Source organism: Periplaneta americana, chromosome 9 (genome assembly GCF_040183065.1).
Source record: "Periplaneta americana isolate PAMFEO1 chromosome 9, P.americana_PAMFEO1_priV1, whole genome shotgun sequence".
In the NCBI taxonomy this organism is placed as follows: domain Eukaryota; kingdom Metazoa; phylum Arthropoda; class Insecta; order Blattodea; family Blattidae; genus Periplaneta; species Periplaneta americana.
Window position 1 is genome coordinate 40,059,455 of NC_091125.1, and position 15,302 is coordinate 40,074,756.

Genomic DNA, 15,302 nt, shown 5'->3' on the forward strand with positions numbered 1-15,302 from the left:
AGCATAATTAGTTACATATTTTGGCAGTGAAAACATAAACGTTATTATAAAACCTGATTTTTCCAAGCACTTTCAATGTTAAAATGCATTTATCTCGAAAGTAAGTTTTTGCACATTCGTGGTTATGGCGTTGGACCGACGAATGATATATAAATACCGTGTACATTGGCTACAGAATTATAAAGCTGAGGACTCGGTATGTGTTATTTTTATTGATTGATGTTGGTGAAACGTTGTACTTTTAAGAATATGTTAGAAAAATCACAACGACGTCTCATGAACGTAGATGAAGCAGATTATATTAAAAAGCCACCAATTCCTACCCGCCGTCTAAACATACGAATAATATTGTTAGCTTTCGTTAATTTAATTAAGATGACTTTGAGAATTTAACGACTCTTCCTCGCATACGTAGTGAGGGTTTCTTTCAGTGAACGTGAACCACTAATCACTAGTTACCGGGATGGACTCTTTAAGACGACTTGGTCTATATATAGAACCAGCCAGGGAGGAAAGTTTTATTTATTGGGTCACTGTGTTGTGGCAGCATTGTCACTTTGTTTGCACACTTAATTACGTCGACTCTGATGGCTCATTCCGCGCGGCTGAGCGGCTCCTGGGGTCGTGCTGCGTGCGATGTACGCAGGTTGCGTCCTGTGCTCGCTGGCTTAAAGCGGTAGGTGGGACGTGCAGCACGCAAGTGTACAGCCTTTAAGACAATGACGGATATGAAAAAAAAAACTGCGGCGACTTAGCGAAACGAGAAGATTGAGGTTGTGAAAAATGTGAAATTTACTGAAGAATGGTCTACCAATAAAGGCTGGAGCCTTTGGCCCATTCTGTCCTCGTACTTGAGAAGATTATGAACCAATAATTTTAGGGTTTGCGAGCTGGACTTAAGGTCCGAGGCTGCTCTTGGGGCGTGTGTTCGAATCCCGCTTGAGCTGTTTAGCTGCTTGGAGTTCCTTCCTTTACACCAAGTTTTCTCAAACTGCAAGACGAATATCAGGTAGTCCCATGAGGAATGCTTACATCCATCTCGCCAGATTACATCTGGCGGTCACCAATTACACCAACGCTATAATATAACCACGCAGTTGATGCAGCGTCGTTAAATAACCGATTAGAATCGTTAGACATGTTTACACATATTTAAGTAGTTACTGTAGTTTTACTCTTGGTTAAGTGTATGACCTTAACTCTTGCAGGTTAAATAAATAATAATAATAATAATAATAATAATAATTATTATTATTATTATTATTATTATTATTATTATTATTATTATTACACAAGTACTGGGACTTCATCGTGGGAAAGATTTGGATGGGGCGAAGACTATAGGGAAGACCAGGTAACTTGATACCCTAAGGGTGAAACCTAACCATTTTTCCCCCATTACTATAAATGCTAGTGGATTATGGTGATTTTCTAGTTTGAAGGTTGAATTTTCTTTTGCCAACTTCGTTTCGAATTTCGATACTGACAAATACTATAAATGGTAGTGATTTTGTAACTGGTATGTTGGCAGCTGAGGCAAATATCGACAATATTTGCCGGTACTGGAGTTCCATGAAATTAAAATTGTACTAGATTTCTCAGCCGGTTACTGGAAGATAGTGAAATTCGAACTTATTAATAATTAATTAATATTAGTATTAATATTAATACATAATAGTTATTTTATGTGTTGCGTTGTGGTTATAATTCAAGAATAGTCGGATAAGTACGAATAAATATAATATACTTGGGCGTGATAATGCACGTGGGTAATGGATAGAAATATTATTTCAAATTTTAATGAATTTCTTTCGTGTTTAGATTTTTATTACTATGTCAAAAAATGAAATAGTGTTGCAGTGACTCCTCCAAGGAAGAAAATGTGTGGCATTCAGAGTACGCTTCAGAAATCTGTAGTTCACGTGTATAATGAGTTGAAGAAAGAAGATAATGAAGAAGGAATTATGCTAACGGAGACAGCAATTACAACCAGAATAGGAAAATTATTAGGAGTAAGTATTCTTAAGCATACATTTCAAAGTGGTATTCAGTTTTAGGAGTTTGCACTAATAATTTCATGATTGTGGTCAAACAAAACAAATTTTTAAGTTAGGCCTAGATGTTTAATCAAGTCAGTGATTTTCATATTGCCAAACTAAATACATTTAAGATACTGTAATACTGCAGTAGGTGATAGCTTAAATACATTTACAAATTAGACGAACAAATAATCAAACAGCACGAAAGTAAATTTCCAGTTTTCTCTTTTAGTATTAAATTAACCGTTCAGATCACAATTTACATGCCACATCGGCCGAAGAAAATACAAGTCATATTGTAATTATTAACTTGATATTCCAGCAAATATTACATGAATGTTGGCCTGTTATGGTGCTTAAAAATAATTCAGTTTTATATAATAACTATATAACATACTCTATAAAGCATAGGAACGTTGACTCTGGCTGAATAATTTATTCATGACTGGTCTAAGTAATATTAAATATGGTGTTTCTTCAGAAAAGCTACCCCACCCAAAGTACTTGTTAAGATATAACACTCGAGAGGACGAGGACGCACTACTGGGAAACTAACCATTTCTCTTCGTCATGGACCTCTCGCATGTTATATTGGTAACAAGTTTGAGGGAGGGACTACAACAATGCATTAGAATATACAGGTAAGTGTCAAAGGATTTTTGTTCTGAAAGTATTTGTGGCTGTGCACTAAAACCACGTGTTCATCACTATGTAAATATCACAGAAATCAATTAAAATAAAATTATGCCTTCTTTGATGTAGCTTTTCTGGAGAATTACCTAAATATTAGCCTACTTAAACCTATCGTAGATCCAACCTAACATGTTGATCATTTTCTATTCATATAGCTGCAAATGTTGGTATCATGCATGAATTTTATGATATAACAATTTTTAGAAGTGTTATGTTATTGTTTGTTATTACAGCTTGGCTTTACTACAGCCACGAATGTGAGAAATTCACAGAAGGGGACCCCACTTGTGACACCAGGAAAACATAGACTACGTAAACATCCAGTGACTGATGCTGATGATTTTACGAAAGATGCAATTGCGAGATTTATTTATGACAAGTTACATAAAGGTAGGGAAGTTACAGGAATTATTGTGTTGATTTATGCAATGTAATTCTAATATTAGTCATATGTATAAAAATATGGCATAATTTTCATTTACTGTTACAGGGGAAGTACTAACAGCAGCAAAAGTTCTGGAACATATGAATGATGATTATGAAACATATTTATTTAGAGTATCCTTATCATCGGTGAAAAAAATTTTGAAAGAGATGAAATTTCTATGGAGCAAAGGGGATCCTTATACACATGTATGAGAAAGTGATGTTATTCGTTTTTAAGAGAATATATAAGAAATGTGGAGCGTGAGAACCCTAAACCCGTAGTATTCTTGGATGAGACTTGGATTTTTATGAATGGTAAATTTCAATGTATTGTGAGGCATTGAGTGATTGAATTTTTTACTAACAAATAGATTAACACTTATGTGGAATATGAAATTGCAATTAATATAGGCTACTAGTAATGAATTCAGGTGGGAACAACATGTTTTGCAATTAATAGTTTCATATTATAACTAGAGGTTAGTTATAAAATTCTTGAACGGTTTTCCTGTCTTTAAAATTTTTGTGTCTCTTAGAGTGTCAATGTGAATTGCTTTTCTCTCTCTGTTTTTTTAAGTATGATCACCCACTTATTCATGAAATAAACCAGGTGAAGTTTCCAGTGACATGAATGGTGTTATTCATAGACCAACAAATGAGGGTAGAAGATTAGATGCCGGAACGAAAGGTGGATTTATACTCGGTAAGTTATATTGATTTATATTTTACATAAATTTGGCAAGAGTAATTTTTTAAATCAGGGTACAAAAATATAAAAATTGGTGACTAAATAAAAACGTGGGAAAGCCTTTCACCAAAGAGGATCTCATGTCATGTCATGTTATGTGATGTTATGTTTTATTTTCTTTATTTAAATGCTGTGAATTCATGTGACGTAATTATATGCCCAGGTATAATTTTTATTGCAGGTGCTGATTTAATTTTTTCATGCAATTGAAAGAAAAGTCAGGACTACCATAGTGCTATGAATAGCCCTGTAGTTGAGAAGTGGGTGCAAACACAGTTGTTGACCTGAGAACATTAGGGCAATGCGTTATTGTCATGGATAGTGCTGCATATCATAGCAGACTTGTGAAAAATCAGCCAACAACAAAATGGAGGAAAGAACAGCTACTGGTGATTGCAACTGAATATAATAGATTTGTTGTACTAAATGATAAGAGTTGATGGTGTGAAATCACCTTTTGATATTACATTGCAATATTAATTTCCATACTTTACAGTCATTATTATTATTATTATTATTATTATTATTATTATTATTATCTTTACTACTACTACTACTACTACTACTTATAGATGCTACTTTTTTCTTTCAGGTGAAATTGAATCTACATAAGAATCCTAAAACAACAGAGCCTTGCCAATTACTGTTCTGAAGCGGCCTTGTCTTATGTGTTGTGTCTATATACAATTAATTCTTTCAGTTTTTTTTCCCCTTTAATGTAATGAAGTTGTTGGTTGATTGATACCAAGTGTTCAGCAGTTGATGTCATTTGTTATCTTGCACTCCAATATTTAACCAGATGATTGAAAGCTGTGTAAAGTTAAACAGTCAAGACAATGATCCATATCTTCATTGAGATTTCAGAAATGGCATGGGGAGATTCTGAAATATCAGTTCTTTGTAAATATTTGAGACAATCATGGCTTGTGATAATATGAGTACTGCCACTGTAGATTTTCATAGAAGTTCAGTTATTAAATTAGGTGTATTATTTTTACTATGTATTGTACTATATTTTTGTTTTGCTTAATTGATGAATTATATATGCTGTAAATTGAATAGTAGACTGTAGGTCTATAGCTTAACTGATGAATTGTATGTGCTGTAAATTAAATAGTAGGCTGTATACCACAAGTGATGAATTGTTTATGCTTGTAATGTGAAGTAATTTGCATGATATTTATTATCAGTTTCTGTATATTTCAACTGATTGAATTGTTTATACTTTTAAATTGAATTAACTTGCTTGCTATGTATTATATTTTATAGCTTAACTGATGAATAATTGTTTAGGTTTGTCAATTTAATAATCTGAGTGCCATGTACTTCATATTTTTAGTGGAGCCACCAATGTAGCTTAGTCGGTAGACTCGTTGGCCTGCAAATTCAGAGCTGCACTCGAGGGTAGTTTGGATCCCCCATTTGGTCTGATTAGTTGGTTTCTTCTGAGGATTTTCCTCCATCGTGGAGCAGACGCCGGATGGCCTATTGCAATTTTTTCATTTGCTTTAGAATCATTCCGATTTTTGTTACCACATTGTCATGTTCTGATCTTGTTATTCTTTTAACAGTGTGGTAAGATGCAGGTATAGATAACCTTACAGTAATTTTGCTACCTTTCAGCTACCTCATTACCTCCCACTCCATAAAGTTCATGGATCCACGGAAGTACCAGTCGTCGATGTAATTCGACCATTTTGCTTAAAATATTAAAACACTGTAAAATATTGAGATTTCATGCTGTTACGTCCATTACTGCAGCAAGAACATCTGATTTTGAATCTGATAGTATGACAGCCTTCTCAGATTTATGAAGTCGATACTGGAGATTTTGTAAGCTTAAAAGTGTATCTAAATTTTCACTATCAAAATTAGTCAGTGTTTGAAGTTAGTTAGTTAGTTAGTGGCGTTTAAAAAGGGCGCGTCAGCTACTATGGCTATTTGCGCCCTTATCTAAAATCTTTCACTAAACACAAACACAATACAATAACCAGAATGTTTAAAAAGCTAAAAAGCGTTGTCACGGTTAAAATGGGGCAAACAAGTGTTTGAATATAATTCCCTGTAAAAGGGAATATACTGGTATTGTACTACAACACCACTACATCTATGGCTTGGTAAACAGGATCCATCTATAAAAAATACTGTATGTAGTCACTCACTGACCAGATCATTTATCGTTTCTAATGATTTTTAAAATGTCTGGAGAAGTACCACATTTCTTAACATCATCTGTTAAAGTTAACTTATATACTATTCATTTTGAAATAACTTGGGATTGTGTTTTATTAGTAAAGTTTCCCTTAATTGAGCAAGTTTGAGTTCTCCAAGTAGAGTCAAAAAGTCTGTTGGGATTTTGGCTCAGTTTATTAATATTTGTGGACTGTGATTTTTTGTTCTAGACAACCATATTATCTGCAAATGATGAGATTATCATAAGATCTATTTCTTTAGTTAGACTATCGACATTAATATTGGAAAATGTATTCCTGAAAACAACAATGTGGGAAGCCCAGATGAATCTGTCTCTATTTACATATTTGTGACAATGAATCAAATAATCAAGTCACTGACCCAGTGTAACACTTTATCATGGACACCCTAAGTTTGCAATTTCTTATGTGATTTATATCTACAGAGCCATATGATCCTTGAAAATAAATGAAAATTGTTAAGTTGTTTTGTTTTCTGTTTAAAATATCTTTAATATCTTGACTAAAATTTAAAATCTGTCCATTTGTTGAATGCAATTCTCTAAAGTCAACCCAATAAAATGAAAGTTAGTTACTAGATTCCAGGAACCAATTCAATCTATGAAATCATCTCTTCCATAATTTTGGCTATCATACTAGTAAGTGGTATCTGTCGATAACTCGAAAAGATATTAGTTGAATAATTGCTTTTCAAAATTGATGTTATGATAGATTTTCTCCAGACAGATATTGTATTTTAGATGAGATTACAAGATAAAAGTAGTGAGTTTGCTTGTTTGCCAACATGTTTAAGAAAATCAGCATGTGTATTGTCTGGACTTGGAGATGTTTTGGGTCTTATGTTATTAAATTAATAGTAATATTCAGTTCTTGATTAAATATTGTTATATAAAGTAGATAGTAGATTTAATATTTCTTTCAGTTTTTCCTTAATAGTCTGACGTACACAGATAAAACTAACAACCACACCACCAACTAATCTAATAGAAATTAAAATATAATTAAATGTAGAAAAAGTAATTAAAATTATAAATACACGTAATAAACCATAACCCCCTAATTTCAACAATATACTATTTTATTCCCTTTTACAGCTTGTAGATAATTATTAATTATAGTTATTACTTATTAGCATAATATTTATTGAACTTATTGGCTATTTCACTTCGTTTGAAAGATGTTATTGTGTACAAAAAGCATTTTTTGATGATCGTTTCATGCTGTATGTTGTGTATAAATCTATGATTTCTGGCCATCTGTTCTGTGTAATCCATCTTTTGTATAGAATTAATAAAATATTCTTTTGGTAGTAATTATTTTATTAATTGAGTATTTAATTTTCACCAGCTCACATTTCTTGAATCATTTGCTTTTTCTTATTTAAATTTAGGACACAAGAGCCAAAAAGAGACTTCACAGTTATGTATCATACATTTTTTCAATGACAGACGTGGAGTTGCAGAAATAATAAGTGTAAGTGTAGCATTATTAAGCAATTTACAAACAAATGAAATCTTTAAAAAGGTATCTAGAAGTGAAATTACTTATGGCTTTTAAGGACCAAAATTATTTTTGTAAGTTGATTTATTATTATTTCAGTTTTAGCCTAGTTGTATTATCCATTTCCTTACTAATTTCAAAAGATAATCAGAAGTTCATTCGAATTCCAACCAAAAGTCAATTGGTTATTAATTTATCTACCTTTAGGAAGTACAGTATATGTACGCTGGAATCTTTGAAGTGAAGTGACAATAATTTAATTGGTCTTGGAACAGATTTGATTCTTGAATATTATATACTATACTTTGTTGTATATTTACGTCTAGTAACCTATTAATGCTAATACTAATAATAATAATATAAAGGAATAAAAGAATAGAACATAGCAATACATTTCTCATTATTATTGAAACTATTTAGAATAACCTTCCAACATTAAGGTAAAGTACGGTGAGTAAAGAAGTCATTCAGTACATAGGATCGTGATTTTACTACATGTGGTGATATCTGGTAACAGTTGGCAACACTGACAAGGCGGAAATATTTGCTGTTTGGGAACTGAACTTACGTGATCCTCACTATAGGCAGCAGTAGGCTATAGGTTTTCGGTGCTGATAGGGACTTAAGGGCTTGGGGTTCTGAGCTCTGAGGGTTTATTAGATTGTCGTCTGGAGATGAGACCTGACTATGTTAGTGCTGAGGTAGGATAGCCCACCTGTCAACATAGGAAGTAATTCACCTAATTTCATAATTCTCTGACGCGGTCAGAAAGACACGAGACAATAAAGTGATAAAATCGTTGATATACCGATGCTATAGCAGCAAAATTAATCGTTAGGATGTATAGCCTTTGTCATTGCTGGTGAACTGCAAAACTTCGCAGTAGCTATTTAGATCTACCTCAGTCTTAAGATGAAAAAAGCGCGAGAACAGTAATCCTGTAGGTCTAGTTTTGCGGTTGAGGTATTCCCTTTTATCAAATTCTTTCTTCGCCAGTTTAAAAAACCGAAGTTTGCTATTGGAAGCATCATAAAATTGAGCGCATTGTTATTCTTATTATGACCACCACCACCACCACCACCAACGTTTGTGTTCTTTGGTTTATTTTATACTTGTTTACTAAATAAGTTTGAACTGAAGCTAAATATTTATAACTATCAGGATTCCGTAGTAGTGCTTAGCGTGGTCTAATGTCATGTCAATGCTTGACCGACGATGGAAACATTGTTTGTAAAATTTATTGCTATGAACACCTTAAGTCACAATGAGACGTATAACTTTTCGCTAGGTTTTTCGCACGACAAAGTCCCGCTACTTGTGTAGGTAGGTGTAATGATTTTAATCGGTTGTTTGACGACTCTGTATCAACTGCATGGTAATACAGTGTCGGTGTAGTTTGGTGACAGATGAAATTGCTATTTCTAAAATAGCCTAGTTAATTTTTCCTCTAAAGAGACTTGAACGTTTACATTTTCTCTTCGCTATTGCATTGATTGACGTGTTTTCTTAACAATACTCTCTGCACTCTGAAGTTTTGTTCAATGAGAATCTCCTAAGACTATGGGTACAGCACATTTTATAAAACAGAAACAGCCGAAGTGTCTCTCACAAGATAATAACAAAATATTCGGTGTAAAGGTTGGCTGGCTGGCGTTATGAGGATAGGTCCGTTCTCTTAGGCACACTTTCGTCCATTGTGTACCATAATTTATAGAGTAAACCGTAAATAATGTCATTAATGTCAGGAGATTATTCTTTGAGATATTTCAAACAAAAAAAGTTTAATAAAATTTTGTTCGTTTTTGCTTCCTTTTAGACATAAAAATTATTTTATACGAAACATTTCATATTGTATTTTGGGAAAGCCATTGATTTATTTCCCAATATTATCACTCGATTTAAGAGAGCAGTGTAGTATGGTTAATGATTGAAAGAATTTTAGTTTTGTCCTGTAAATGTACAGAAATTTGATACGAACAAATGTAACTTTTCGTTCTGCAAAGGAATTTTACAATGTTAGGCCTACATTTCTTCGGATCAAATTTCTGCACATTTAAAGAACAAAACTAAAATTATTTTAATAATATATTATCATAATACACTGCTCTCTTAAATTGACTGATCATAGTGGAAATTAAATTAATGACTCACAAAACACGCTATGAAATGTTTCATATAAAACAATTTTTAATCTCGAAAACTGAAGCACAGTCTAGTATATACAGTCACGAAGCTCAATACGTAGTAAATATGCATCCATAGATAGTTGCTAACCACTACTATCGCCTCATTACAGACAATGCAAAATAGTACCTGCACTGTCTATTGTTCCTAGTACCCTCATAACTCAAGCTTCGTGAGTAATATACTAGACTATGATTGAAGTAAAAACAAGTAAAATTGTATTAAACCTTTTTTGTTTGAAATATCTCAAAGAATAACCCCCTGAAATAAATGACATTAGTTACGGTTCATTCTGTATTTACGATGATTGTCTAAGTCCGACAGGCGGTCTGGGTGGCATTCGTGAATCCGACCTTGACAGGTGGGCCATCCTGTCTAAGCCATTGATAGAGTAAAGTTCCATTTCACAGACAAGTAGACAGACTGATATCAAGCCCCAGATGCCCGTAAATCCAAGCCCTTCCGATGTCAGCATCGGAAACCCGTACTACTGCCAAGACTTCACCACAGCCTACTTTTACTATTGAAGATGAAAGATGAAGTTAGGGGGAAGTGGGGAGTGTTGGTAGAATGAGAGGGAAACGGAAGTACCCCGATAAACCTTCTGCAAAATATGCTTGTCCGCAAACTCCATCACGACCTGTCCGGAAATCGAAACCGGGCTATGTGGTTGGAAGACCTGCGCGCAAGCACTTAAGCCACAGACGCGGCTATATTCGGTGCATAGAAAAGTGAAATTGTTTTCTAACTGCATATTATTCTTCTTTAACACATGGGCAAAACATAGAAACTCTCTACAGATACATACCTATGCTGAATTTGTATGATTCGGTTTGTCACAAAAGATGCTCTTTTAGGAGACTGGCCTAGGCGAGGAAATACTGTTCAGAGAGCTGTGTGAACAGCCCGCTCATTGAATTGGGCTACGATTTGCATTTATGCAATTAAGTGAAAAAATATACAAAGTAAACTGTTCAATAGGTTATATTTTGATATGGGGACATTATTTTCTTTTCGTTCTAGCGAAATTTTCGTAATACCAGCGATCATAAAAATAAAACAGTTTTTACATTGCGTCTTATGGAGACATGGACGGGTATTACGAATTTTTTTCGCTACACCGGAAGAATTCGTTATAGTGGTGTTCGTTATATCTGAACGCATTCGCTGTGTTTGAGCGCACTGTTATGACTACTACTCAATTAATTTCTTGCATCAGTTTTGCCTATCAGTGATAGACTAATGCTTGATACATCTCTCTGTCTCTTCTCGAACATCAAGCCTTTTTTTTGCAGTTAAAATTTTTGTTTTATAATATTCCAATTTCCATTCTCTGTAACACTCATTTCACTTCTCCTTACATTACTCTTATTTTGTCGTTATGTGAATATATTTTAACTACACTAGTGTCCAAAAGTTAATCATAAGTCAATATTTTGTTACCAAACTATCAGAATAGCACAAAACATTGTAAAAATGAATCACAATTGATCTGGTATTCAACAGAGTAACAAATATCAGATTATTTTCTTTTAAAAACATAGAAACACATTTTTACAAAATTACAAAATCTGATTATCACTTCCACAAGAACAGTGATGGTGCTGAGCGGTTAACATGGATTGTAATTACCCCTCATGGCTACACACACCTCGCAGCGGCGTGGCATGCTCTCTACTAGGTGGTTCAAGAGCTCTGCGAACAGCTGTCCCCATTCCTCACGAAGAACAATGCGGAGGTCTGGATTTGTCCTCGGCGGAGGCTGGCGGGCTGCAACTCGTCTTCTATAGGCATGCTCTATAGGGTTGATATCCGGAGACCTCCCTGGCCAGTCCATGAGGAGGATATCTTCACTTTCAAGAAAGTAGTTCACCAGGTTGGCTCTATGCGGACGTGCATTATCGTCCATGAAGATGAAGTGTGGACTAACTGCACCTCTGAAAAGTCGCACATGCGGTTGCAGTACCTCATATTTGTACCTCTGGGCATTAACAGTACCACCAGGGAGACTGCAGATTTGTACGCCCATTGAACATAATGTCTGCCCACACGAATACGCTGCCACCACCAAATGAATCCCTTTCCATGATGTTTATCGGATTAAAGCGGATTCCATGTTCTCTCCAGATTGCTGTGCGACAAAAATCATTTTTCAAACTGAATCTGGACTCGTCTGTAAAGAGCACGTTTCTCCATTCATTCAAGGTCCAATTTCGACGTTGCTGACTCCACTGTAAACGGAACCGTCTGTGTACTGGAGTGAGCGGGACACACACTGCTGGACGTCTGGTATAGAGGTAGACTGCCCTGAGCCTTCGGTACAGCTCATGCATTTTGTCAAGACACTCCCCCACTCTTCCTACAGAGCTGCGCACGAGATCGGATGAGTCTACTTACGAATTATAGAAGAATGGGTTAGCCTTTGCCTTGAACTCGGTAGACATACGCCCGACCTTCCCTTTTACTCTTACCCCCTCTACAGAAACGTTGTTCCTACTGCAAATCGCGAGTGTCTTGACAAAACGCATGAGCTGTACATAGTTTGCCGAGAAACCCTCAACTCCTGAGGCGGCTGCAAGCTCTGAGGACAGTTTTCTTGGAGGCATCCTCCGATTTCGTCGTGCAGTTAAGGTCAAATATCGGTCCTGTTGCGGCGTTGTGAGTCGTGGGCGACCTTTTACTGGCATACAACGAACATCTCCTGTGTCTTGGAACCGTCGCCAAAGCCTAGAAATGGCACTTTGTGGCACATTCAGGATTGCTGAGACTTAGGTGTGTGTCTGAACTGCTTCTAAGCGTCCGATGATTCTACCCTGCAAACTAGGATCCAATTGGCGTCTGTGTGCCATGTTGGTTGCTATGAAACTACCCTCTGCTCACAATAAGAGAACAATAACGAATGAGCCGCTTGGGTCTGATACTCTGGTTTTGTTTACCCTTGAGTCACGCGTCTATTCAAAGCTGGAGATGTATGCAAAGAGCAAAAGACAGGTACACACTGTAATAAATATTTACGGCGATCTCTCACCTTTCTCCTTTTCATTTCTCTGTCTTACTAATTATGCTTAACTTTTGGATACTAGTGTAATTTCGAATGTTTTCGTTCCTTATCTGCACACTCAGCTTACTATTCCCAAAAGCTTAAATTCTGCAGCTCCGATTTTAAAGTTCCGTCTCGCTTCTTGATTCTCTTCTTCGTATTGAATTACAAATTTATTTAATCTTATGTAGCTTTGTTATATCTTGGATTTAATGTACTGTTCTTCTCAATGGTTCCCTTCTCTGAATTGAATACTGTACACACATCCTTATGAATGAACTTCGGAATACGTGTAATACAATTATAATCTCTTATTATATACATTAGACAAAGATTGTATGTAATGTATTTATTAAATCTTGTAAAATTATTCACACAGATGTCTGTCTGTATGTTGTAATTCCTGTAACAACGCCGAGCTCCATCCTTAACGGATAACACGCTTTAAACGCTCTCGCAAAGCCTCAACCGTAAGTTTACTGTTATAGCAACTTCGAGACTTTGCAACTCTGTTTACCTAATGAATATTAGGTTGTGAAAGTAAATAAACTTATAATTAATGTGAACCAAATAATGTTCCTGACAGATTGCATACTACTTCATAATACTTACATAATATAAAGTTTCAATTACTGTAATATGTTTTTTCCTTTTTCTCTTTTTACTTTTTATTTTTTGTTAATTAATTAAATACTTGTTTTAAAATTTCGTGGAATGCCTCCTGAACACGAGTATGCATTCTTTCTGGGGTGATAGAATGATTTTTATACAGGCTGTATCAAAATTAATAGCGAAAACTGAAACGGTTGGAAGTATACTGTGCTATATTTACAGTACATGCAGCAGGGATATGTTTTGAAGACTGAAACGGTTGGAAGTATGCTGTGCTATATTTACAGTACATGCTGCAGGGAAATTTTTTGAAAACTGAAACGGTTGGAAGTATACTGTGCTATATTTACAGTACATGCTGCAGGGATATTTTTTGTATGTTGGTGGCTATATTTTGTTGTTTTCTATTCTTGAATGCACCCCCTTTTTGCGCGTCTCCGATTGGAGACTGGGGGATTGTAGAGGAGGGTACGTTGCCTGGTGAAGAAGGAACCAGCTGCCTCGTGGGGACGAGCTCACTCGGCAGGAGGAGATACCCAGAACAAATTGTCTGCGAGTTTCAGCTTATCACTCGTCGGCAGCCTGCAGCCCGTGATTGTCAAAGCTTGGGTTTGCCCGGCTAACTGGACGGGAATATAGTCGACTATAAGGAGGACTCACTTCGACGGGACGCTGATTTGGTGTTATAGCCGCACAGACCCAGCTACGACCCATCTCATCGTAAGCAGAGCCTTGGCCGGCTCTCTATCATTGGTTATATTCCGAGTTGCGGAGTATTGTTATCATCGCTACACGACTAGAGAAGATTCTTAGTATGGAAAATTTTGGTGTGTGGTAATAGTTGTGCGTGTCTATGACTGGGTTGCTACGCGGATTGTGATCCGCATCGTCCCAAGGTTGGAGTTCTGTACTTTATTACTTTGGCTCGAGCCAGCTCTTGTCCAGTGTGGATATTGTTTGTAATTCCACAGGATTTATACAGGGACATCATTTTATTTTTACTAACATTTTTAATATTAACCTGGCTATACCTTTAGAGAACCGGAAACATCGTTCGCTACCTCCTTCCACGACTGGAGTTCGATGATACCGGCGTAAAACACAAACAAATCACTTTACTAGGTAACTTATAGGAGGGAAGAAAAGTACTTCATCCATTTACGTAAACTAGGAAATATTGCGATTTTGAGTTCGATAATTTTCATTAGGTTTTTGTTTAATCAGAATGCAGTACTGTATTAAGAATAAGTGTCTTTACTCACAAACTGAGTTATCCTTGCGAACGTATTCATTATGCAGTGTATATTATACTGTCTACAGCACATTAGCGTACAATATAGAGAATGAAGTTCAATTGAAAAATAATCATAATATGGATATTTAAACACATTTTTGAAAATGGTGGCCGTTCATTTCGATAGAGGCTTCAGTTCTTTTGTGCATATTATCGCACTATAGACTATTGCATCTAATTCCAATTACCAGTTTCGTCCTTCGTACTAGTAACTCATGTTGAAATAATTCTGTACCTACTCTATAAAAGAGTACCATATGTACTGTAAATTCAATCTTCACTTCTGCCCGACCCGCACAGATAAAATTGCTCAGACATGCTATCTACTTTCCGTCCAAGTGGTTATGCCGCAGGATCGTAGAAAGGAGGGAAATCATGTGACAGTTAATTACTTAACGAGGCCCTTTTATTTAAGTTATTTTAAACAGTTTTATAATATTACGTAAACGTCCAATTCCTAACAGAAATCAATGTTTTCAGAAAAGAGCTAAGACACCCCTGCTTTCACAGAGGGGCGTGCAGAAGCAGGTGGGGGAAATCGGGATGCGACGTA

At 35.6% G+C, this 15,302-nt stretch overlaps 1 protein-coding gene and 1 long non-coding RNA gene across 3 annotated transcripts in view; both read left to right on the forward strand.

Moving 5' to 3' along the window:
* Positions 1–15,302, forward strand: part of LOC138705851 (adenylate cyclase type 6) — an 896,572-nt gene that overhangs the window by 177,693 nt on the left and 703,577 nt on the right. The window lies entirely within an intron of this gene.
* On the forward strand, positions 1,569–7,912 carry LOC138705849 (uncharacterized). The gene is made up of 6 exons (XR_011333839.1): positions 1,569–2,012; positions 2,966–3,122; positions 3,223–3,473; positions 3,736–3,861; positions 4,088–4,295; positions 4,499–7,912. It is a non-coding gene; the product is annotated as an uncharacterized lncRNA (long non-coding RNA).